This window comes from Ictalurus furcatus, chromosome 10 (assembly GCF_023375685.1).
Source record: "Ictalurus furcatus strain D&B chromosome 10, Billie_1.0, whole genome shotgun sequence".
In the NCBI taxonomy this organism is placed as follows: domain Eukaryota; kingdom Metazoa; phylum Chordata; class Actinopteri; order Siluriformes; family Ictaluridae; genus Ictalurus; species Ictalurus furcatus.
In genome coordinates this window covers 5,082,741-5,109,434 of record NC_071264.1, presented here as the reverse complement: position 1 = coordinate 5,109,434, position 26,694 = coordinate 5,082,741, and the positions used below count along the sequence as shown (strand labels likewise).

Here is a 26,694-nt window from a genome sequence, read left to right as displayed (position 1 = left end):
GAGGCTAGTTTGCTTGCTCTCACACGGCAGCCTCTTGCCAGCACTGTAACATGTGGTCCCCATCCACATGAAGACACTACCACACTTTCAGCTGTCCCTGATAGAACCCATATGACGGATGGTGATGCCACAGGGCCTTCAGAGGCTGACGGGCTTTTTGCGGCTGAACTTGCGGTCATTGATAAGACACGTACGAAGCCCTGCTAGTCCAACTTCCTCCACACCTGGCCCAGATGTGAGATCCAGAAACTGTGTGCAGGGACCCAGCCATTATAATGGCTCTTTCAGCTTGGGTTCAAACGCGCACACACCTTCAACTACTTCAGCATCCACCAATCACCTCACAGCCCCTCGTGGTAGAGCTCTAGATGGACCTAAAGCTAAACTTAACACATATGATGGTAAAGATGGCTGGGACTCCTTCATCATTCCTTTTGAGCAAAGTGCTGTCATTTACAGATAGGGCACAGTGGAGAGAGTGGATAAACTCCATGAATGTGTACGGGGAACTACTGTCAGATATCTGTGCTCCTTACCCGAAGACATACGTGAAGATTACTAGCTGCTGAAAGAACAACTGGCTTTCCGATTTGGCCAAAAAGAGCCTCCCACCAGAGCACGGAGGAGACTGGGTGAACTGCGTCTAAAGAAACTGTTTCTGAATTTGCTGAGGAGGTTCACAGGCTGGTCATCTCAGCTTATTTGGGAGTTGATACTGAGCTCGGGGATCAAATTGCCGCTGATGCTTTTCTCAAAGGGTTGCGCAACCAGAAAGTGGCATATGAGGTTATGAACCGTGACCCTGTATCGCTGGATGAGGCACATCAGTTAGTTTCATCTTATGAACACAACTTACCACACTCGGACGTGACTTTGATCAGAAGGGGAGGACACATATGATCAAAATATGGACTGATGAGGAGCCACACGCCTTGCAATCATGTAGAGTGCAGTCACAGGGCTACGTTACACAGGGCCAGTTGCAAACACTCATTGATAAAGTTGATAAACTCCAATTAGCAGTGGACAGTCTACCTCCCTCTCCTTTTGCTCTTCCTCCTACCGTAAGACCCATCCAGCAGATAAATCCCAGTATGGCAGTCCAGTCAGAAAGGGGATGTGCAGCTCAGACCTTTTTCAAGTCCGACAGATACAGACAGCAAAATACCAGCCGCATCAGAGCTTCTAGCAGGCCATGTTTCCAGTGTGGGGAAGAGGGACATTACAAATGAAGCTGCTCACGGTCCCCCAGTCCACCCACAGGTCCCCCTGTAAATAATGCTGCCAAAACGGTGCCCCAAAGTCACAATCGCAATGAATATACAGAGCAGAGTCCGTCTATTGTACATGTGAGCAGAGCTGAGAGTCGAGGTCCCAGTTTAATAATCTTGCTGACTGTTGATGGCATACCAGTTAATGCAGTTATAGACACTGGTGCTGATTCTACAATCATGTCTGAGGAGATATACAACAAATTACTGGTTAAATCATCTTCAGGACTGAAGAACATGTGTCTCCACAATGCGGAAACTGGAAGGGAGATGTTGGCAACAGGTGGAGTGAAAGTGGAATTCACAATTGGCACAAAAGTGTTGGAGTGGACAGTTTGCATTGCACCAATTTGTGATGCCCTGCTCCTGGGCTTAGATTTTTTAAAAGCTGCTGATTTCACCATACATACCTCTGGTAAAGTTTTCATGGGCTCTGAACTCATCCCATCCTATATATCTGAAGGCAAGGGGCCAGACAATGCCATTTCAAGAGTGCTGTTAGAGAGTGATTTCACTGTGCTGCTAGAGTGTGAATGTCTAGTTTGGGGTGTGGTAGATGTCCCAAAACCAGAACTCCAAGCAGTTGTCAGATTTACTAGACAGTTTCGTCACTATTTTCTGGGGTCTAACTTCATACTGCAGACAGATCACAACAGTCTAATGTGGCTATACAGGTGTAAGTGACCAGAAGGTCAACTTGCTCAGTGGCTTGAAGACCTCAGCCAGTACAACTTTGTCATCAAACATAGGCCGGGTGCACACCACTCCAACGCCGACGCACTATCCTGAAGGATGCTAGATGTGGAACTTTGTAACTGTTATCAAGCAGGAAAAGAACTAGATAGCTTACCATGCAAGGGCTGTCCTTTCTGTCAAAAGCTCCACCACCAATGGGCCAGATGATGTTGATGTTATCCTCTTGGCAATAAGACGTACATGCTCTCTTGATGATCAGAATGACGGTAGTTAAACTGACACTCCCAGTCAGGTTAATGCAGTAGGTGATGACAATATAGGTCTTTCCACAAACTGGCTGCAACCACTGGGACTCAATGGTCTCAGGGAAGAACAGTTGGCTGACCCAGATCTGTCACTTCTCCATAAACAACAGCCCATTTGTCACACCCATCCCAGGTTTCTTCTTGTCTGGTGGAATTACCCTGTCACCTTCTTACTACAAACAGGTAAACCACTAGATATCCTGGGGTAGCGTGGCCGAGTGGTCTAAGCCGCTGGATTTAGGCGCCAGTCTCTTCGGAGGCGTAGGTTCAAATCCCACCGCTGCCAGTGTAGTTAGCTTATGGTGGGTGATGTCTTGTCTCCCAAGGCTATACACCATGTAGCATGCCAATTCATGCCCCCCTTTTCCACAGTCGTTGTGCATATCCAGGTAAGAATAAAAGATATATTTTCCAAATAAATTTAACTCGCTGAGATGGGCAGTCTGTAGTTAGTCGGTACCTAGCCGGCCAAGCATTGGATTGCATTGGGACAGCTCAACTATGGAATTGTCCAATTCTGTGAGAACTTTGGGCCGTCTCGCCGCATTGTCACCCTTCAGTTTATATGACAGCACAGCTCAAACCTCAAGACTTGTATAAAATCTATTTTAGAAGCAGTCATCTAGTTTGTTAACATTAAACCCTTCTTTGCATAGTTTTCATTAAAAGGAGCAGGCCTTGGTGTTAGAGATGAGCTTGTGGGGATTTTAACTGTGACATCCTGGAGAAAATTATCTAAAAACAAGTAATTAAGATCATTTTTAACTGTTATTAACTGTCATTTTTGAGAAAACTAGCAAATAACTGAATAGAAATTAACAATTTAATAAAATTTTCACTCCCTCCCCCCCGCCTTTTCCCCCTTCTCCCCCTTTTCCCCCATGCCTAGCAGTCCCTTTTGCCCTGATTTTGACCGAGTGGTTAAGGCGATGGACTGCTAATCCATTGTGCGCTGCCCACTTGGGTTTAAGTCCCACCTTCATCGCAAGCGTGTTGTTTTGCATCCTCTTTACAACAATGTCTGGCTTTGTTGCAGTCTGTCTCACACCTACAAGGCCTACAAGTGGATGGCTTTGTACAGCTCCCTGATATAGCACTAGAGAGTGTGGACAAATGTGAAAAACTAGCACTGTGGCTATGTGTTTCGCAACCGTGAGCTGTGTTTCAATGCTTTTTGGCCACAGCTGCTGTAAGGCTCTTGTGTTGCTGGAGGTCCGTCAATGCAAAATGCATTCCAGGCGACAGTGGCAAAGAACCTGCACCGAAACCTCTTTTTTGCTCCACAGACTGGGATGTAATTTCATATGCGTGAGTTATGTCAGAAAGAGGTTAAGGTGATGAACTGCCAATCTGCTGTGCACAGCCCATGTGGGTGTGGATCCTGCTTTTCTTGTAAAGACCTTGCTTAAATGCATTCTGTAAAGGAAGCGTGCATGGTGCAGACATTATTGGCATCTGCATGAGCACATCATAACATTAGGTGGGGGAAACCCCACACAATATACAGACAAGGAAGGACAGTGACAGAATGCTCTCTGACGCATTATCAGCATCCAAATTCACTTCTTCCCCATATAATGGACTCATGTCATTCGCTATATAGGGAATAGTGAACGAGTGAGCAGTTTCAGTCACAGCAATAGAGAATAGCAAAGTCATGAGGTCACACACACAGGAGAACAAACATACTCAAGGCACAGGCCATAAGACTCCCCAACCTAAAAGAAGAACCTAGTCTCCTTTTTACAAGAGAAGTTTTGCAAGAGAAGGTCCTTTTTACTTGGTGAAGCTTACAACAAAAGCAAACAAGAGAAATTATACAAACCCAGTACACAAACATTTTATTAAAATTAAACAAATAATTACCTAGCCCCGAGAAAGGGCATTTGCCACAATGTTGTCAGTTCCTTTTTTGTGGTGGATGTCAAGATTGTGACCTTGAGCCATTAAAGCCCAGCACATCAAACATTTTATTTAAGAAAACTAATGGATTGTGGCCCGTGTAGACAATGACGGGTGTAGAGCTGTATCAGACATACATCGAAGTGCTGAAAAGCAAGCAACGTAGCCAGAGTCTGTTTTCCAATAGTAGAATAATTCAGTTGGTACCGATTAAGTTTAGCAGAAAAATAAGATATCAGATGAGTATGCCATGTGAGAGAAATTTATAAAGTTCTTCTATTTTTCATTTCTTAAAGACTCATCTCTGTTCTTGTCCATGTAAGGCCATGTTATCTGTCCTAGAGAAGTACAGAATGTTCTGAACTTACATTACACTTAAATCTATGCTTGACGAGCGTGAGTTTTCACAATTCCTTATGACAATGAATAACTTCCCAAGTCTAACTATCAAGATTCTAAGTAACTGGAGACAGAACTTTTTTGTGCTCCACATAAGTGATTGAAATTGTTTGAGAAATGTAAACTTTATTGTGCTTTTTATCCAGTAAAACTGCAGCTTCCCCGTTTACTTGAATTTGTATTTGTTTATAGGGCAGTCTTGTCCAGATCAATATGGTGGACATGTTGGCATAGTGCAGCACCAGGCCAAACTATATATGTCTATGATGGTACTGAGCTCCAGAGGGGCTTCATGTCTTACAGAGGTAGTTTTCAGTATCAGATTCAGTTGCAAGTATACAGACTCAAAGCCATATAATCCAAACGGAAAGGTAAAGTTCGTGGTCGTGAAACAGGCAGGGGTCAGGTGATCAGGCAAACAAACAAAACAAGGCAAGGCAAGGCAGAAATCGCATGCGTGTGTGGGAAGTGTAGTCCTCAGCAGCTATGTTTGTAGTCCGTCGTGCCTCCTGGGAAACTGAGTAATGGTTAGGCTGTGATATGACACTGGCATGTTGTTGAAGACGTGTCCATGGTTGTAGATGTTCAGCTGCAGCATCTCCTCCTTCTTCACACACACTTCTGTCCCTCCATCTAAACACTCTCTTTTTACATCCTCACACAGATAAAGATCATTTATTCACAAATAAAACAACATCAAAACTGTTTGTCTGATTCTAATAGTGTAGGCTCTGGTGTGCTGAATTGAAAAATAGCTTTTTTTCTCCTCATGATGATGAGGTTCTGAGTGATTAGCAGAACAGCTTGTAGGCTCACAGGGAAACATGGTAGTAAAATATTAAAAACTGGAGCAACTTTAACATCATGTATTAACACAAATGATCACTAAGCTTCAGCTGTGAATGAGCAGGATCAGGAGCCCGAGACTTTCTGAAAGAGTGCGATCTGTCTCCTGCTGAATTCATGACATTTCTATACAAACAAAAGGAAATCAGAGAAATCTTTCAAGCTCTTTTTACACCTTGTAAACTCAACACTAGTTTGCTTTGCTCTTTATACATTAAAATATTTCAGAAATATAAAGTTATTTTAGCTGCTAAATTTCTTAGCTACGTTTACACTCACTGTTTTTTATTTTAGTTGCTATAAGCAGGGAGCAAACAATAGATTTTAGGAGAACGTAAGGTTATACTTAAATACTGCTGCTAAAGCAGAATTACAAATCTCTCCTCATTATTTAAATATTGCACTACATAGTGTGAAGACCATCATTATTTCATCCCTAATATTGTGCACTTAAACCGGAAATTCAAATCAATTTGGGATTCGGCCACACAGCTTCCGTTTAACTTACCTTGGGTTTAAAAACACAATGTTTTAATTCCTCAAACACAGACAAAATAACCAGCTTTTATTTTTAAACTCAATTAAATCTAACTGTAAAACTTTGTCAGAAATAGCTTAATTTGGACATGATTCGTTTAGTGGACTGGAAGATATAGTTCCAGGTTGGAGGAAGCCTATCTTAACAAACTTGCACAAATAATTTCCACTCATGGTTTTATTAGATCCTATTTATTATTCCAGTGGAGTTTAGGACTTCTTCATGAATGCCAGCAGTGAGTCACTCACTGTGTCTTACCCAGATATACTGTGTGAAATACTTAGTCACTAGAACCTCAATCTGAAGGTTTAATAGTTGAAAGATTTTTATTTATTTATTTTCTTTTATTTTTTTTTTTGTAACAGCTGCACCAAAGCATTCAATTCTGGAGACTTGGTGAGTATTTATTTATTTATTTATTTTCATGATCATATAATGTAACAAACATTAACACATGCATGTGCTGCAGATCATTGGTTCAAGTTTACATTTTAATTTACTTTAAAGGACTTTGCTAAACTTTGCTATATAAACTTTTCTTAGGTATTAAAACTGTTTACTGTTTGGTTGATGATAAACTCCATATTTTTATACACTGGAGCTCTGTGTTACCATGGTAATTTTTAAACAATTATTAACAACATTAACTTCATCAGTGGAAGTTTAAATTTTATTTGATACTTGACCATCGTTACGTCCTCGATTGTATTTCTGTTTGTACTATGTGCCATTCGTGTGTCTATGTCGGGGGTGGGATAGGTGTCTTTTGTCTCCTCCTCTTTTTAGCCCAGTCCACTGCAATACGTCATGTTCCGGCTTGCCATTGGACGATCACATCTCGTACACGCCTGCTCCCGCCTCATGCTTTGGGATTAGTTGGCTGTACATTTCCAGACGTGTACTTAAGCCTCGTCAATCTCCATCCGCGCTGCAGATTGTTGCTGTTGCTTTGTGCAGCAGATATTTGGTTACGTGTGTTGATTTCTCCTGTGTATGACCTTCTGCCTGTTCTTGACTTGTTTCTGCTCTGCCCCTTTATGTTTAATGATTCAGCTCCCAAACTGCTGGAAATGTAGGACGGGTTCTAACTCTTCATCAAAACTGCTTTATCCTGGAGAAGAGGTTTGAGGTGAGACTTCTGTCATATGCCAGTCCTGTTGAGTTTATTACCTTTAATACTGTAAGGCGGAGAAGAACATCAGTGTAAGAGTCCGGAGGCGAGGGTCGAGCTAGAACAACTTTTCGGGGGGGGGGAGTCTGGCAGGCAAACTTGCCCTGCTGTTTACCCACTACTACAGGCAAACTCATGCAGAGCCCCAGCCGGAGGTTAACCTGGCGACCTCTGAGCTCGAACCTGAGACCCACGAGGTGGGCTCACCTGCCGAGCTCCAGCTAGAGGTCAACAGGGAGGCTCCAGCACCAGAGCTCAACCCTGAGGTCCAAGTCCAAGTCCAGTCTCCAATCTCTGAAATCCAAGTCAAGTCTCAAGTCTCTGAGGTCCAAGTCCAAGTCAAGTCTCAAGTCCCTGAGGTCCAAGTCAAGTCTCCAGTCTCTGAAGTCCAAGTCAGGTCTCAGGTTCCTGATGTCACGTCCAAGCCTGCTGATCCAGTTGACCAAGTTCCGCTAATATTTAAGCCTAACAACCAAGTTCTGCTCATGCCCAAGTCTACTGACATGGCCGACCACGTTCTGCTCACGCCCAAGTCTACCGACCCAGTCGCCCAAGTTCAGCCCATGCCCAAGTCTACCGACCTGGTCGCCCAAGTCTACCGACCTGGTCACCCAAGTTCAGCCCACACCCAAGTCTACCAACCCGGTCGCCCAAGTTCTGCTCAAGCCCAAGTCTACCGACCCAGTCGCCCAAGTTCAGCCCACGCCCAAGTCTACCGACCCGGTCGCCCAGGTTCAGTCCATGCCCAAGTCTACCGACCCGGTCGCCCAAGTTCATCCCACACCCAAGACTACTGACACGACCACCCAAGTTCTGCCAAAGCCCGAGTCTGCTGACACGCACAGCCAAGTTCTGCTCACGCCCGAATCTGCTGACACGCAAAGCCAAGTTATGTTCACGCCCAAGTCAGCTGACGGGGACAACCAAGCTCTGCTCACGTCCACGTCTGCTGACATGCACAACCAAGTGTCTGTTGACACGGACAACCAAGCTCTGCTCACATCCCAGTCGGCTGACATGACCAGCCAAGTTCAGCTTGCAGGCTCCGCTGAGTACGTTGCTCTGCCTTCCTGCTCAGCTGAGGACGTCGCTCTGCCTTCCAGTTCAGCCGGGGACGTCGCTCCGCTTTCATGCTCCAAGGAGGATGTCGCCCTGCTTCCCTGCTCTGCTGCGTACAGCGCTCTGTTTCCCTGTTCAGCCGAGGACGTCGCTCTGCTTTCCTGCTCCGCCGAGGACTTCGCTCAGCCTGCCTGCCCGGCTGTGGTCGTCGCTCTGCTTTCATGCTCCGTCGAGGACTTCGCTCAGCCTGTCTGCCCTGCTGTGGTCGTTACTCTGCCTCCCTGTTCAGCCAGGGACATCGCTCCACAGTCCTGCTCCGCCGAGGACGTCGCTCCATCGTCCTGCTCCGCTTAGGACGTCGCTCCGCTTTCATGCTCCGCCGAGGACGTCGCTCAGCCTGTCTGCCCAGCCTGTCTGCCCAGCTGTGGTCGTTACTCTGCCTCCCTGTTAAGCCAGGGACGTCGCTCCGCTTCCCTGCGCCACCACGAACACCATGCGGTTTCCTGGCTCTGCTTGGGACATTCAGCCCAGGGGGCCGGGGCCGCCAATGAAATGGGATGACTCATGGCACTCCGGGAGGAGTGCCTTTGGGGGGGGTTCTGTCATGATTCCCCCTTGAAGCAGCGTGCTCTAAGCGCGAATGCGCGAGCACCTGCTTTTCCATTGTTGACAGTAGTGACATCTGGACATGTGTGTTTTGTTTATGTTTCTGTCATGTCTCCTCCCTGTTCTGTCATTGGCTGGGATTTCACGTGTGTCTGTATTGCCCTCAGCTGCTAGCAGTTTAGACGCTGATCATGTGTACATATATACCGCGCGCCTCCCAGCACACAACGCGGAAGATTATCGTAGAGTTAGATTAGTTCGTTTAGTAGTCATAGTCACGTTCCATGTTTAGAGTTAGTTCACGCTGGATTATCCGCTCCCAGTTCCTTGTCATAGTTCATGTTTCTCGTTTTGTTTATCGACCCTGTTTTCCGTGACCACGACCTTGATTCATGTTTAACCCTGTGTATGCCTGTTTGCCGATCGCCTGACCTTCGCCTGTTGTGGATTACGTTTATGGATCACGTTTTGGATTTGTCTGCCTGTCTGTCCTTTAAAATAAACACTGTTCATACTGCACTTGCATCCGTCCTATCTCCGCTCCGTCACGATACGTGACATAGATATTTCAGCATTAACACAAAGCTGAGTTTCACAGAGATGCTAAAACTGTTGGAGTTCATGGTTCTTTGGATCTTAATCTAAAAACTTACACACACACACAATCTTTAAAAAGATTTTAAACGTTTTATTATATAAACCAACAGAACACAAAAGATACTAAGACTAATGCAAAACACTGTGGTACAGACTAAACATAAACTAACAGGACCAAAAGACAGTAACATGGACAACGGTAGTCTAAGACAAACATAAGACAAGGAAGCAGTGCAAACAGTGGCTATAGATAGGCGTGCTCGTTAACAGAAACCTGATTCAGGTGCAGGTGGTCATGTGACATTGATGTAGTACAGTGTAGTGGCTGAAGGAAACTGAAGTCCAGAGTTCCTTCTTGATATATGACAAACTGAAACAGGGCCCAAACAGTAAGTCTGCTTTTTATGAGCTGGAAAGATAGAGATGGGTGGCAGAAAAAAAGAAAATCAATAGAAGTGTTCCACTGTAAATATCTTGCACTTCTGCTGAATATTTAACTAATGTCGATATATTTTCACTATATTTTACAGCACAAGTTTAAGTTTGTATTAATATGTAAATATGGACAGACTTACAGTATCTGTATTCAAATGATATTTGTCTCACACACACACGTATGTATATATGTGTTTCTTCACTATTATTGATTTTGGTTTTCACTGCCTGTTTAAAGTGTTTAAAATGCAAAAAATAAAACGAGCAATAAAAATTTTATTTCACTTGACATTTTGTAAATGTAAAAATTGTATAAAACTGCTGCAAAAGTGATATTTTTAATGGATCAATGTTGACAGTGGTCAGAGATTGAGAGGTTTGTTCTATGTTGCACATTTGATAAAGAAATATCTGAAATCTACATGCAATTAATCAATTAATAACAATACACTGGCCATCAACACAGCAATAGAAATCATTTTACACCAAATTATAATACTAATGCATATACAAATTATAATACTAATTCCACTCAGTCGCACTGAGTGGGATTTGGAACCCTGTCGAGACGAGTATTGAAATAAAATGTGAAAAAATCTGATTGGCTGCGACATCATTTCAGCACCTGGGAAAGCCACAGAAAACCTTTTCATTTGATTGTCTGACACTGAATACCAACTATCCACTACTGACCTCCACGAGACCAGCAGGGATGCTTACATGAACGGCCGCCCTCAGTCCTACATCGATTCCCGCTCCCAATTTAGGAACCTGGGAAGTGTCCTAACTGTTCACAAATAACTCAATTTTTATCAACAAAAACTCACTGCAAACTGTAACTTGGCCATGCAACACTCATTCGAATGTGCCCAAGTGTGTACGTATTAATCAGTATGTGTGTGTAGTATGGCTACAATACCGAACATGCTACGCCATGTTGGCATTGTCATGTGACCTTTGACGTCATCAAAAGACAAAAATCATTAGATTAAAGTATTTGCACTAACGGCAAAATGCCCACCAAGAGAAAAGTAATGTTCAGCAGACATGTTTGGTAGACGTGTTCAGCAGAAATGTTCAGCAGAAATGTTCAGTAGAAATGTTTAGTTCAGCAGAAATGTTCAGCAGAAATGTTTTATTTCAGCAGAAATGTTCAGCAGAAATGTACAGCAGAAATTTTCAATGAAAATGAAACTGGAAAAAAAAATAATAAACAATGCCCATCAGGAAAGTGAAATGAATTAGTGACGTAATGTGGGCAGGGTTAAAATGCTGAGGTAAATTCCTTACCGTTAGCGTGGCTGGCTAAGGCATGATGGAGATCACAAAAAAGGTTTCAAACGCTGTGACGACTGTTTTCTTGTTTAAACCTCAACAAGTTAACAATTTATTCGGGTATTGTTATACAAGTCCTGTTTAACCGCGGTATTTATTTAAATATATATTTAAAAAGATCCGAGGCATTCACCCAAGGAAGAAAACAACTCGCTAGCGTAGGCTAAACCACCTGCACCACATCCTCTCCACATTCCCCGGAAACACACACTCCTCGATTAACACGCTCACAAGCGCTGCCTCCGAAAAGGACATAACAATGTTTCTGGTCAGGTGAACATGCTCATGCAGTCTTTAAACCTCGCCCCTATATATACGTTTACTCTTTTCCCTTAACTGGCGCTCTCCTCCAATCCCAACGTAGCACAGCTGGGAGGACATGACAGAGAAAGAGAACAAAACATCTGTACTGCCACGAGTGTGTGTGTGTGTGTGTGTGTGTGTGTGTGGGTGTGTATGTTGGTTTTTGTGATTTATGAGGACATTTCATATGAATACACGCCACACTACGGGGACATTTTGAATTATGAGGACAGGGCCCGTGTCCTCATAATTCGGGCAACGTGGCAGTGCTTGTATTTGTAGTGGGAACTGAAATCCAAAATTTCTATAGAAGTCCCCATAATTAACAATGACCTGACTGTGTTAAGTGTATGTATGAGACAGTGTCCCTGTAGTTGGGTCTGTGGTACTGCACCTGCTCATGAATATTCGGGTTTGTGTGTGGTATCGTGGCTTTTGATTGGCTGACCACAAGATGTCCTCATAATTTCGGAAATGTCCTCATAATGTTGGGTTTTGTCAAACCACTGTGTTAAGGCCTGTTCACACCAATGCTGATAACTATAATGATAAAGATCTACTTCTAAAAATCATTCTAAATATTAAAGAACAGCAGAGTACACACCACAACTATAAACATAATACAACTCCATACCCAAGAAGGTTAAGGCAACGCTGGAAAATAATGGTGGCCACACAAAATATTGACACTTTGGGCTCAATTTGGAGATTTTCACTTAGGGGTGTACTCATTTTTGTTGCCAGCGGTTTAGACATTAATGGCTGTGTGTTGAGTTATTTTGAGGGGACAGCAAATGTACACTTTTACACAAGCTGAACACTCACTACTTTACATTGTAGAAAAGTATCATTTCTCCAGTGTTGTCACATGAAAACATATAATCAAATATTTACAAAAATGTGAGGGGTGTACTCACTTTTGCGAGATACTGTATAACTTAAAAAGGCTGTGTAACAAATCAGTTAACTGTCACGTAAAGTAGGCGCAGGACAGAAGCAAGTGCAGGTATGGCAGTTTAATCAAACAATTCAAAGGATCAGGCAGAAAACAGTCCAAGACAGGTTAGGGTCAAATGATCAGGCAAATAGGCTAAACGAGGCAGAGCAGAGAATCGAGGTCAACAGGGTAAACAAAGTCAATAACCAGAAATGCAAAAACAAGATAAGGCTTGGAAATATGACAGAGACTAAGCAACTGAGTGTAATGTCATAGTGTTAAAAAAATCTCTTATATAGCGTGGTTATGAGTGCTGTGAATTGGATGCAGGAGTGCACGATAGAATGAGGGTGAGTGTTCTGGGAATTGAGGTCCATGGCGGCCATGGTTGTAGGCCATGGTTGTTGACACTTGGTTGTCAGTGTCAACAGACTCGGGTGTGAGCAGAATTCGGTTATCAGTGTCAGCAGACTCGGGTGTGAGCAGAACCTGGTTGGTTGTAACACTGGTTTCAGGCATGAGGAGAACCTGGTTGGTCGTATCAACAGACTCTGGCGTGAGCATAACTTGGTTGTTCGCGAAGTCAGTTTCAGACTGGAACATGGCATGGAAGGTCTCATCATTGATGTCAGACTGGAACGTGGTGTGGAAGGTCGCCTTGTTGACCTTTAGCTGGAACTTGGTATGGGAGGTTGCCTCTTCGACCTGGGACAGGAACTTGGTTTGAGAGGTCGTATCTTCGACCTCAGATAGTAACTTGGCTTGAGAGGTTGTCTCTTCGACCTCGGACAGGAAGATGGCTTGAGAGGTCATCTCTTCAACCTCGGACAGGAAGATGGCTTAAGAGGTCGTTTCTTCGACCTCAGACAGGAACTTGACTTTATGCTGGAGCTCTGGAGATGAGACAACCTCATGGTTCTTGTGCTGGAGCTCTGCAGGTGAGAACACGTTGTGACTCTCAGATTGGAGCTCTGGAGATGAGGTCACCACGTTGACCTCCGGCAGGAGCTCAGCAGGTGAGACCACCTCGTGGATCTCAGGTTGGAGCTCTGGAGATGAGGTCACCACATTGACCCCCAGCTGGAGCTCTGCGGGTGAGACCATCTCATGGGTCTCAGGTTTGAGCTCTGGGATTGAGGTTGCCATGTAGACCTCTAGCTGGCACTCTGCAGGTGAGACCACCTCGCTGGTCTCAGGTTGGAGCTCTGGACATGAGGTCATCACATTGACCTTCAGCTGGAGCTCAGCTGGTGAGACCACTTCATAGGTCTCAGACTAGAGCTCTTGGGAGAGGTCGTCTTATGGTGATGAACGGCCTCGCATGTTCATTCATGAGACTGGCCCTCCCCAAAAACTCATTCACATAGGGGGTGTACTCTGGACTCCCAAACTCCTTTATCAGTAGTCCCACAAACTGATTTACATCATGAAGACCCTTGGATTCTGTATGGTCCAGATGCTCTGCCCAATAGTGAGCTTGGCCAACAAGGCGGGAGAGTATGTACCCCAGCCACTGCCTCTGGTCAGGCTTGGGGTGTGTCAGGCTCAAAAAATGTAATTGGCAGTCGAAAATAAAATACCCAGGGTAGCCAAAAAATTCTTGGCATGATGTCTCCTTCGCTTTCCTGCTGCTTCCATGTTATAGGCGATAAAGTAGGCACGTAAAGTAGGCACAGGACAGAAGCAAGTGCAGGTATGGCAGTTTAATCAAACAATATGAAGTACAAAGGATCTGGCAGAAAACAAAGCCCAAGGCGGGCTAGGGTCAAATGATCAGGCAAACAGGCTAAATGAGGCAGAGCAGATAATCGAGGTCAATAGGGTAAACAAAGTCTATAACCATAAACACAAACATGAGATAAGGCTTGGCAATACAACATCAACTAAGCACCTGAGCGTAATAATTTGCAACATCATAGTGTTCAAAAAGTCTCTTATATAGCATGGTTGTGAGTGCTGTGAATTGGATGCAGGAGTGCATGATTAGAATGAGGGTGAGTGTTCTGGGAATGGTGGCCATGTTTGTAGGCAACAGTGCAGTATGGGAAATGTAGTCACTTGTGATATGACATTAACTAGTCATTTATTTATGTACATTAATAAGCTGATTATATTATTATATATTAGACACTAGCTGTGATTGTGCCAGTGCCCAAGAAACCCAGTCCATGCTGTCTAAATGCTTACAGACCTGTTGATTTGACATTTGTTATCATGAAAATCTTTTAATCTCGGGTATGTAACAGTCTTTCCAGTGCTGTCGACTTGCATGCAGAGCATAGAGGTCTGTTGATGATGCAGTTTCATTGGGTCTACACAGTATTTTTCAATACCAAGAGGCATCCGGCAACTAAGGGGTCTGTTTGTTGATTACAGTTCTGCTTTGAACACTGTTCTCCCATTCAGGCTGTATGGCATATTATTTCATATAGAAGTTAAAAGCACCCCTGTCAATGCATACTTGACTTTTTGTTGGGAAGGATGCAGGTAGTCAAACGTAAAAACAAACACTATAATACCTTGACCATTAGCACTTGGGCATCATGTCTGTACTTACTGTACACAAATGACTGCAATTCCCACTCGCAGTCTGTAAAGATGTTTCTATTTGCTGATAACTCTACAATAATGGCTTTGATTTCTAACAAAGGTAGAATAGCTTATGGAAGTGAGATCTCATTTTTGGTGAACTGGTATGAGGCAAACAACTTGGAATTGAATGTTTTCCAAACCAAGGAAACATTAGTAGACTTTTACAGGAGCTGTGGGGACCACCTACACTTGGTTATGAACAACACTGGAACGCGACTGCCAGAAATTCCTGGGAGTGACAATCTCCTCCACATTCAGATGTGGGGAAAACACCAGAGCTAAAGGACCCTTCTCATCCAGCTACTAACCTTTTAATGCCCTTCCTTTTTGCAAAAGTTTAAGAAGCATTGAAACTAGAGCATCCACACTCTAGAACAATGCATATCCTGGAGCTGTCGGTCTCCTTCACACTCAAAACTTAGCAATACAGGCCACTCAGTAGGATTAAATAATTGTCTAATGACTGAAATGTTTTTAAAGTATTTTAATCAATTTATCAGTGGATTGTTCTAATTTCAACCACTTGTAGTTGCTATTATTTTCCTTACAGCTTCTGGTGTTCTATCTATAGCCTTCATTTGTGTTGGATTGTATTCTACATATTTGCTTTCATTATTATTTTATGGGTTGGATCTGTTTCATACTTTTTAATGTATTGTGCTGAGTGGTTCTGTTAGTTTAATTGAGCTCACAAACACAAATTTTTGTGAAACTACCCAAGGTAGACGTCACCAGAAAAGCTTAGGCTGAAAAGAAAGTGAAAACGGCACAATTTGCAATGGATGCTGATGAAAATATAATACAAGCTTTTGTTTACCACACCATATTTAAAGGTAAACAAAAAACCGCCTTCTTAAAGCAGAGAGAAAAAGAAGAGAGACCTTGTTGAGAGTTGTGTTTTCATGGTTGGCGTCCACCTGAGTTTATGTCATTCGCCATATCAGTTTTTCAATTATGTACAACTCGCATTGAGAGGGGAATATCCAATCTGTCTGTTCATATCAGATTTATTTCCACATATGAATGAGGCCTGAAACAGATCTGGGAATATTGGAATCCATGTGCTTTTTCCTGTTCACACATTCATGGGTCATATCTTATCTGTGCCACATGGGAGGAAAATATCGGAATTGGCTCACTTGAGCCATGTAGTGTAAATGCAGCCTTAAACTCAGACGGACCTGCTATCGGGGTCCAAATGACATCATTCCAGGTCCCGTTTTGATGGTTAAAGCCCACAGCGTACTCAGCTGATCATGTTTTATATTGTTGTAAAGCTTAGAGTCTCTACTTTTCATAGAAGTGCTTTCACATTAATCACTTTCACATTAATCATAACACAAAACAAAATTTTAGGCTTACAAGCCTCACATCCACCTAAAATTAGGGATATGTGTAGAGATATGATCATACAAACCATATATCTTTCAGTCTTTTTTCACTACAGAATAGTAAATATGTTTTTTTTATGCACATCAAGAAGCATCTATTTTACCTTTCTGTGCAAAGAAATTTTAAAATAATATTTTTTTACATTGCTTGAAAAAAAAAAACTAAAGAGGATAAATAAAATAAATACCACGCCCGTTTTGATGACCTCTCTCTGACTCGACTCCGCCCACTTCCTGCTGAGATGACTACATGCGGGTAAAGCATCAAGGTTTAAAGAAATTAAAGGTAAGATTAATGATAAAACTCAAAGCACGTGGCTACTCTTCAGGTCTATAAACTGTTTTAGCCTAGTTTAATTTTATATAACATTGGTTATAAAGTTTTTAAAATATTTTGCAGTTAATTTGACGATTTAATTAATTAGCACTAGAAGTTAATCACGCTAGCTTTGGTGGCAGGTGCGCAGCAATCTTGTAACGTGTCCTCACGGTGTGGGATTAACAATGTATTATCGAAGAAGGACTTTTTTGCCATTATATAACAGTAAAGATAATTAATAACTAAACAGCCTGTAGTGTGCTTATTTTGGGTGGAAAAATTTATTATAAATAAATGATTAAATAAAGTTATTGCCAGATATCACATTTACTGGATTGGAAGATTTGGGAAGTGTAAATGTCCTTGTTAATTGGGCTGAACTGTCTTTTTTAGGCTGCTGTTAGTTATTAGTAATGTTGCTGTAGGTGTCTGTAGCTCTAGGTTTCACCTAATATTAATATATTGTCTGTACATGTTAGCCCTATCATAATGATTCTCTTTAGTGACAGTCATAATGTGATTGAGAGAGAGAGAGAGAGAGAGAGAGAGAGAGAGAAAAGCAGTATGTTTCAAATCAACTATGTTAAAATACTAAACACAAATTTAACATCCAAAATATTTTTCCTGTTTCACTGGTACTGCTTACTCACATGTAAATAGTACAAAATAATCACTATTATTAATATTTCCACCCTCTATAAAAAAAATAAAAATATAAACTCATTGTTGATTAAATCAGTAATGTCTAAAAATCATATGTTGCAAAGTGGCTAAAAACATCATGGGGCCTTTGCAGGAGATGGCAGCAACAAAGTCTCGGAGGGCTAAGCTATCACCGAAGGATGAAGCTGCATATTTTTCATCCTTGTTTAAAGATAAGGATGGATTTGAAATAAAATACATAAATTCTGTTAAAGGTGAGTAACACAGACCTATGCTTAAGTATTGTTTTAACTTTGCAATGGTTTGTGTATTGTACGTCCCCTTAATTACTGCTGGTGTCACATCGTGTATTGTGTGAAATGGGATGAAGTTCGGTGTTTCTCTTACTCCTGACTGATCTGTTCTTTGTTAGGCCAAGGAGTGTTCAGTTGTCGCCACTTTCAAAAGGGAGATTTTCTTGTTGAATATCGAGGAGACGTCATAACTAAACAAGAATATGAAAGAATGCGCAGAGTGTACCATCGTGCGCTCGAGGTTTTTTTGTTTGAATTTCGTTTTAATGGAAAACAGTTATGGTATGTATATTGCTGTACTTAATTTACAATGTCCTGCAAATTTACAAAGTTGTAGGTCAGCAAAGATACAAATTCTGCCTTTTTTTGACTCCATGCATGTAAAACTAGAAGTAATGATGAACGAGGATGAGAAGTCCATACAGAAACATGTTTATTTAATTATTCCATGAAACTTGCATTTACTTATTATGTAATTCAGTCAGTCTTATTACACCTTGTAGTTAGCATTGTGTTCTTGCTGTTTCAGGGTTGATGCTGCCAGAGAAGATGGTTCTTTAGGGAGACTTGTCAACGATGATCATATGAACCCCAACAGCAAAATGAAAACGATCACAGTGGACAGAAAACTCCATCTGTGCTTATTTGCAATAAAGGACATCAGTCCTGGGGAAGAGATTAGCTATAACTATGGAGATTCTGACTGGCCATGGAGAAGCAAGGTATTTACAGATGGAACTTAATTTTCACAAGAGATTTGGCTTTGCATAATTTTCTGAGCAAAATTAAGCTTCAGCATGTGGAGTGGTTTTGAATAATGTTCCAATTGTATTCAGACTTTTTCAATCATTACAATTTTATTCCACTCCAAATGTTGCAAATGGAAATGTTATATGAACGTAAAGATATTCAGGCTACTGTGAATGTTTGCTCTTTGTTGTTGAAGTGATGATCTGTGCATATCAGTTGGAAAGTGCATATTTGACCTCAAAAGTTTTAACGTACTTGCAGTCATTTGAACACAGTTTACTGTTAAAACAGTTAGTCAATCATTTGGAGAACTTAAGGTATTGGTACTTTATTTGAATCTATACAGGTGACTTGAGAGACGCAACAGCAGTCAGATGCTTTGGTCAGCTGTATAGCAGAGGATTTGGACAGAGAAGGCAATGTTCTGTGTAATGTGTGTCTGGTGCTAATGCCAGTTCAGAGTTTGTCCAAGTTGCAGACTTTCATATACTGTGCTGTGTACGTTTGTCTACTTTTCTAATTTCAATGGAATTCTAGCACTACAACCAATCTCTCTTCAATTCTGAATTAGTATGCATTTGTATGTCCCCGTAATTACTGCTGGTGTCATACTGTGTGTTGGAGGATGTGCAGAGGTTCAGTGCTTCTCTTACTACATTCAGCTTTGACTTGGTTTGTGTGTTGTACGTCCCCGTAATTACTGCTGGTGTCGTTGTATTGTGGGGGATGGGTAGAAGTTCGGTGTTTCTCTCGTCAACTTGGACCATGGTTTGTGTAAAACTAGTTGTGCAAAATTAGATATTTTTGGTCAAACTTTTTTCTTTGATCCCTTAAGATTTCATCCGAGACTGATCCTCAGCTGAGGCTGAATGACAACACTCAACAGGTAATTTAATTTCCATTAAGTATTGGTAAGATTATGCAGGATCTGCATGAACGCTGTAGAGTGTGTGTTTTTATACTGTAAAATAAAGATACTGTCCTCAAAAAAGCCATACATGAAAGGTATACACACAGGTGAGGACTATGTGCTGGAGTAAATTCACACATGTGCTAACTGTTAATCTACACAGTCACCAGTATTATCTGTCATTCTCACATTACATAGTCGCATTTGGAACTCAAAGCATTACCATGTTCTATCTTGGTTTACAAAAGTAATGTTCAGTAAGCAAACTTTTATTTTCTTCCCCCCACCCCATAAGATCTCAACGTCTGATGCTCAGCTGACACTTCATGGCAATGTTCAACAGGTAATTTAATTTCCATTAGATTTTGGTAAGATTATGCAGGATCTACAATAATCAGTCACTGCTTAGTATTATTTATGTATTTGTTATATAAACTGTATTTGATATTATGACAGGCCAGTCATTTGTTGCTTTGTAATGTCTCGTTCACGTTAGCTAGACATGTACACATGCTAAGCAGTTAGCCCATATTTACCGGCGACCGTCGGTTAAACACCCCATTTGTCTACTTTTCTAATTTCAATGCAATTCTAGCACTACAACAAATCTCTCTTCAATTCCGAATTAAAATGCGTTTGTACGTCCCCGTAATTACTGCTGGTGTCATACTGCATTGTGGGGGATGGGCAGAAGTTCAGTGCTTCTCTTACTGCATTTACCATGGTTTGTGTGTTGTACGTCCCCGTAATTACTATTGGTGTCATACTGTGTATTGTGGGGACTGATAGAACTCAATGTAGGAACAGTTTGCGTATTTGTACCCTAATTATTTTTATGCCTTACAGTGAAATACATTAGTGATGCAAACATTTTGGTGTAATGGAACTATTAAAATGATTTATTTAAACCCCAACACTCTAGTTAATCTCTTGACATCTATTTCAAGTTTTTCACTTAAGATAGGATAATCAGATTTTTTTTGTTTGTTTGTTTGTTTGTTTGTTTTTGTTTGTTTAAAAGAATTGCAAACATGATGTAATCTCCTCAGTAGTATCAAGCTTGGATGAATGTGACCACTGAAGTGGGAGCTTTTCTGCTTTTAAGTGGCTTGGTGTGAGATGTAAGGGTAAGTAAAATACTTTTCTCTAAATGTTTTATCATAAAACCCTAAATTGTGTAACTGACATAGCCTACATGTTTTTTTCCATTCTAAATGTATCTTTCATTGGGCTTGAAAAAGTTGACGTACTCTTCTGAGTTAAACGTATCTTTTTGTATTCTTCTGAGACCTTCTTCTGTCCATCCATCTCTCTGTCCATCTCTTTATTAATTATTATTATTCTTACTTTTCTCTCTTTTCTTTTTTGCTTCCTTTCTCCATCTTTCTTTTTCTTCTTTCTTTCTTTCTTTCTATTATCAAACTATCTCCATCTGTCTACCTATGTCACTCTTCATATTTCTCATTCTCTAGTGTATTTGTTGGATACACTCCTACTTCACCTGTTTAGCAGTTATTCATTCTTATCTGCCTGTCCTTTTCTCTCTCTCTCTCCATATACCTCTCTTTAGTTCCCTCCTTTTTTCTTTATTTTTTCTATCTTATAGTCACACTTTCATTCAAACTGATCATCTATTGTTCTGTCATCTATCACTTTTGAAAGCATTTTTCTTTCTTTTTTCTATCGGTCTGGACCATTTTTTTTTTAAGCTTGACATATCTAAATAACACTCCTTGTCTATTTCTCCATTTATTCTTTAATCAGAAATATTATCATCTATCTTTTTATAGATGGTAATTATTTTTTTCTTTTATTTTTGTCCTTTATTTTCTGTCTATCCATCATACTATCCATCTAGCATTATTACTGTAATACATTTTCTCTTGTCTTTTCTCTTAGCAGTCTTCTATCCATCTATCCCTCAGTCACGTTTTCAGTAATACTCTTTGCATCCATTGACCTGTGTCACTGTCTTTCCAACTATCTCTCCTTTCTTTTTTCCTCTTTTCAATTATTCTCACATTCTATCCATCCATCACTTTCTTTTATGACTTTCTTCTTGCCATTCTTTGTCTGCAACAACTTTAAATTTTTTAAATACTTAGAGTTAATCACAAGAACCAACCTTATGTTCATTATATCCTCTGTCTAGTTTGCTCCTGCTTCTGGCATAAAACCTGCTACAATAAAAAAGTGAAGTGCAATCCTATCCCCTTAACATCGGTAAACGTATTTTATTGAATTCATTTTTCACCCCCCAGGTCATCAAAGCTATATCTGGCTTTCTTTCTTCAATCAAAGAGAAACTATGGTTTTGGCAGAAAACATCCCAGGATTTTTCTCCATCTAATGCAAGTAAATGGGGATCATTGTAGACCATTTTTGACACTCCCAAATCCATATTTAGGCAGCTTCAAAGTAATCACCACGACTCCAGCCCACAAATAAGGATCTTCTCTAGCAAAACCATAACTCATTTTCAGAAAAAGTTATATACAAACATACAGACTTTAACTGCAAATGATCACCTTGGGCCAACTCTATGATGCACGTTCAGAAGATGGTTTAGCTCACGACGCTCGCGTGACGTATGCACGTTGGGAAGGTCACATAAGATGCATCCAGGATGCACACCTGAATGGACCTTTTTTAACAATAAGCTGACACAAATACTAATATACAGTGATGAACATTAAACTTTTGGACAGCGTTCTTTCTCCATACTTGTAAACAATGGGGCTGTTCTTCCAGTATACCTCTTGGGTGTGACCTTCCCATTCACGTGCATTAAATGGAGAAAAATCCTGGAACATTTTCCTCCAAAACTTCATTTTCTTTTCAGCTGAAGAAAGTCATATACATATTGGATGGCCTGCGGTTGAGTAAATAAGGACATTTTTATTTTTGGGTGAACTTTTCCTTTGAAATGCATTTTGTTAAAAAATTTGTAAGAGGTTTCTTTTTTTTTTTCTTTTTCCTTTTTCAGAATTCCGAAGAACAATTTTCCAGTGAGGACATGCCAGATCAGGACTATGTACCTGATTCTTCTTCAGACAGTTCAGAAGGGAGCATGGTGTCTTCAGAAAAACTCTCAAACTTTCAAAGTATTAAAGTGTCTAAAGAATCTACTGCCAAAATGGCATGCCAAGAAAGCCTCATTAACTGCTAAGATTCTCTGCCAAAAGATCCAGTCTGCACAGTTGAGGATAGCACAGGAATTGGGGAAGATCTATGTGTGCAGTCGTCAAATAGAACCTCATCAGTAAGCAAGAAGAATTACTGCTACATTTGTGGAAAACCACAGTCAAAATGTACACACCACTTAAAAATCCATGAGAAAACAAATGTGGATGTTGCTCGAGTTTTGGCACTGCCAAATCACTCAAAAGAACGTAAAAAAAATGCTGGACAAACTGCGGAACAAAGGGAACTTTGAGCACAATAAAGATGTTTTAGCAAGTGGGAGTGGTTTGTTAAAACTCAGATGCAAACCAAAGAAAAAATATGGTTCAAAGGACTATGTGCATTGTATGTATTGCAATGCAATGTTTCTCCGGAAAGCTCTGTGGCGACACGTTCGAAATTGTCTTTCAAAACCAGTGGAAGATCGATCAGAGCCAGGAAGAACTAGGGTCTTGTCTTTGGCAACAATGTCTAATACAGATCTGTGTCAACAGATATCACTGGGTGATTGGAAGCTATTAACTGTGATGAAAGACGATGACATCTCTGCTGCTTTGCGGAGTGACTTCTGCATTCTTCAGCTGGCCCAATCATTTTTTAATAAACATGGACAGGATCCCCCCAAATATGACTATTGTTGGAAATAAAATATACATGAAATAAAACACGAGGGTATGAGTAGTATGTAATTTTATTGAAAATTCACTGGGCTGACGTTCACCTAAGACACAACACACACAGATAAGCAAGGCACAAACCATTCATGTATTTGATTAGTGCAGTACGCCTCAGAGCGTAGGTGGGGTACGTCTGCACGCTGGCAGAAGGTCAACTAAGAGACAAACACACACACACAGGGGCCTGGTGTGTATGCAGAAAACAGAAATTAATCTGTTTCATATTCTGTTTCATATAAAACTATTATAGGGTAATGTACAAGCAAGCACTATAAACAAACAAACAAAAAAAGAAATGTAGAACAAACATAAAATTTGCTCATGATGTAGAGATGGTGTGTTTGAAAGTGTCCTTTCTCGACGAAAATCCAGTCAGGACGCGACACAGACAAGGTCAAGTTATTTTTAAAGAGTGAAACAAGACAAAATATATTTTGGAGCCGGAACTGCACCTGCGTGATAAGGATCGCTCAACAGTGCCAATTGATGTACGTAATGGTGTTCCGGGACAGCTAACTCTAAACATACTGATGTCTGGGTCACCCTGACCCTAGGAAAACTGTATAAATAGAAGAGCTTCAGCTCTAGTTTTTTGGATCATCCTTGGGACGTCTCGACTGTGTGATCTCATGCAACGATAAATTTGGACCCTTGCCTCTCCTCACTCACGGGCCCGGTGTCTTACTTTCGTCCTTCAACGGTATGAGCATCTACCTCAGTCTACCAGCATGTCCACTGAGGTTTGATTCATAGTGTGAACAACCTGGTAAAAGCACACAGAGAACACTGATTCTTGATCTACACAATTCCCTAATACAAAGTTGAAAATTAAAATGAGTGTTTAGAACTGTCTAGGGGAGGCCAAGACATTGTATAAAGGAACCTTATCTTTATCAGGAACCAGGAAACCATAAAGTCAGATTTTTAATTTCATTGCATTATTTACAACTTGATATTATGGAGTTGAATGTAACGTCAGGATGGGCAAGCAATTAAAACAATTATCTTACAAGGATGGTAACAACACAAACTAACAGAATAAATAAATTGCCTCCCTAACTCAAACAAACATATGGAAACATGTTTACTAATCTATTGAGTAAAATGTGATGGGCTGCTGTTTTTGTTAATCAGTACAACAAGGCTAGATTAACACAAGGGTTTGGAAGAGTGTGGCTCTGACCAATCATGGTGTTCCCCCCATGGTTAATTATCTGTTTTCCTCTTTTGTAGTGATTCTTGAAAATTCTGCTGAAAGGGATGATGCAAGAAGAAAACAGAAACGGATATGGTCTCGGACAGAAATTGCTGCAGTACTGAGACATTTCCGGGACCACATCGCGACGGGTAAACTGGCTAGTAAAATTGAATGCCAGCAGAGCAAGACTGCTGAGCATCCTGTTTTAGCTAGTCGCTCTCTGCAGAATAAAAGAGACTTTGTTAGGAATCGGGGCTTAACACACACACACAAAAAACAGTTGAAAAATACTGAATAAGTGGTTGTTGTTGTTTATATTTATGGGGAAAGTTTAAAAAATTTGAAGCTTTGAGTTTTAAGCTTTAAACTGTTGAATGCATTCAGCAATGTATATTAATACTTTTTTTTGTTTCTGAAATTATGTTTAAGTTCACCTCCATGCATTTGCGAGGTTTTTTTATTATTATTTAAACACAGAAATAATGTTAGTGTATCTTCTGATCCATAACATTATCAGGAGGGCAACTACTGTAACATTAAATAAGCACTAATTAAACTTTTTCTCCTTGTTCACTGACTGTGCATACTGTTATATGTCCTCATGTCTGTTAAAAGATCATATGGTCATGTGGATAAATGGTCATATCACACAAAAAGCAGGTCCTTGAATGCGCGCTGTGAAAGGTATGCCTGAATATTTACATCACTATACAAAAATATCATACATATTTTAAATTGTTGGGTCTGTTGGAGTATGTCCACACAGGTGAGAGATGTCTATGCAATGCATAGTGCTGGTGTACGATGTGCTGATTCTAATAATTTGTTCTCATAAATTAGGTATGTCCTTTTAATGCACAATGCCTTCACTTTTGTGTTTGTGTTTAGCCATGTTCCTGTTATTCATGTTTGACCCTTTAATACACCTTAATGACGTGTGTGTGTGTGTGTGTGTAGCCACTGTCCTTATAAATCACATTAGTCCTTATAATACAGTTTTGTCATAGGCGGGGCTTGTCATCTAATTATCAGTTGTCCTCATAATTATGTATATTGTCAGGTTGTTAGATTATAAGTTGTGTTGTGTGTAAACAAACTCTGAAGTGAAATCAGTGTTGTATGGCTCAAAATAGATTTTTTGATATACACCACATCTCTGTAGAGCAAGTGGAAAGGGGTGTCCCCCTAATGTAGGAAAAAACTGGTTTGGGCCACAGTGTCCTTGTAGATCACAAAAACCCGTGTGTGTGTGTGTGTGTGTGTGTGTACCTCAGTGTCTCCAGTGTACAATGTGGATTCTCCAGTCCAGCAGAGAGCAGCTTCACTCCTGAATCCTGCAGGTAATTGTCAATCAGGTTCAGTTCCCTCAGTCTGGAGGAGTTTGAGCTGAGAACTGAGTATAGAACTCTACAGCTTTCCTCTGTAGATCACACCCACACAGACTGGAAGAGAAATGATGAAATATCAGAACACCGATCTCAAACACACACACAGCCATAATACACTTACTCTTTACCATGTAACAGAAATGTGAGTGTGTTTCTCTCACACACAGAAATCAGAGGACAGGACACCACATCAGTATTATTATTATTAGTATTATTATTATTAGTTACAATGATGCTTAAATAAATGAAAACAGAAGTTGTTTTTTGTTGTTGTTTTTTTAAATAAACGCTTTTGTTACGTCCTCGCCAGCAGATGGCACTGCGGCGCGGTTTCTGAGTGTGTGCTTGAACGTAACTGAACTCTTATATATGGACACGCGCCTCTGTGTGTTTAAGCATTGGTTGATTTACTCCAGGTGTCTGTGGCTTAGTTTAATTATGTTGGTTATTTAAACCCCTCGTAAGTGAAAGGTGAATGCGTTAGCATGTTAAGCGGTCTGGTTTTCATGTCCTGTTCAGTTTCCTGCCTTGCATCCAGTTTCTCGTTTTCCTGTGGAGACCACATTTTCTTTGTTTATTGATTTACGTGTAAAATAAAGACTTTGATCCGCACCTGTTTCTGCTCAAGTCCCGTGATGTTACAACTTTATTATAATTGAAAACATTTTTTTAAGGGAAGCATGTGTTAAAAAGTCTCCCATTTAAAAATAAATAAGAAATCTGTTTGAACAAAAGGAATTTGGAGGAAAAAGGAGCAGGACCTGCTGTGGCTTTGTTTGGAAATATTTTTGTTGAAACAGTACAGAAACAGACAATATTGAGTGTAAAATGTAAGTCAGGTAATATTAACTTATTGTTTACATGTTAGCATAGCATATTAAATTAACTACTAAATACAAATAACATCAGCTGTGTGAGCTTTTAAATAAC

At 40.7% G+C, this 26,694-nt stretch overlaps 1 protein-coding gene across 1 annotated transcript in view; it reads left to right on the top strand.

The window, feature by feature from the left end:
- Nucleotides 1-26,694, top strand: part of LOC128613568 (mucin-22-like) — a 167,878-nt gene that overhangs the window by 61,582 nt on the left and 79,602 nt on the right. The gene's annotated exons all lie outside the window — the stretch shown is intronic.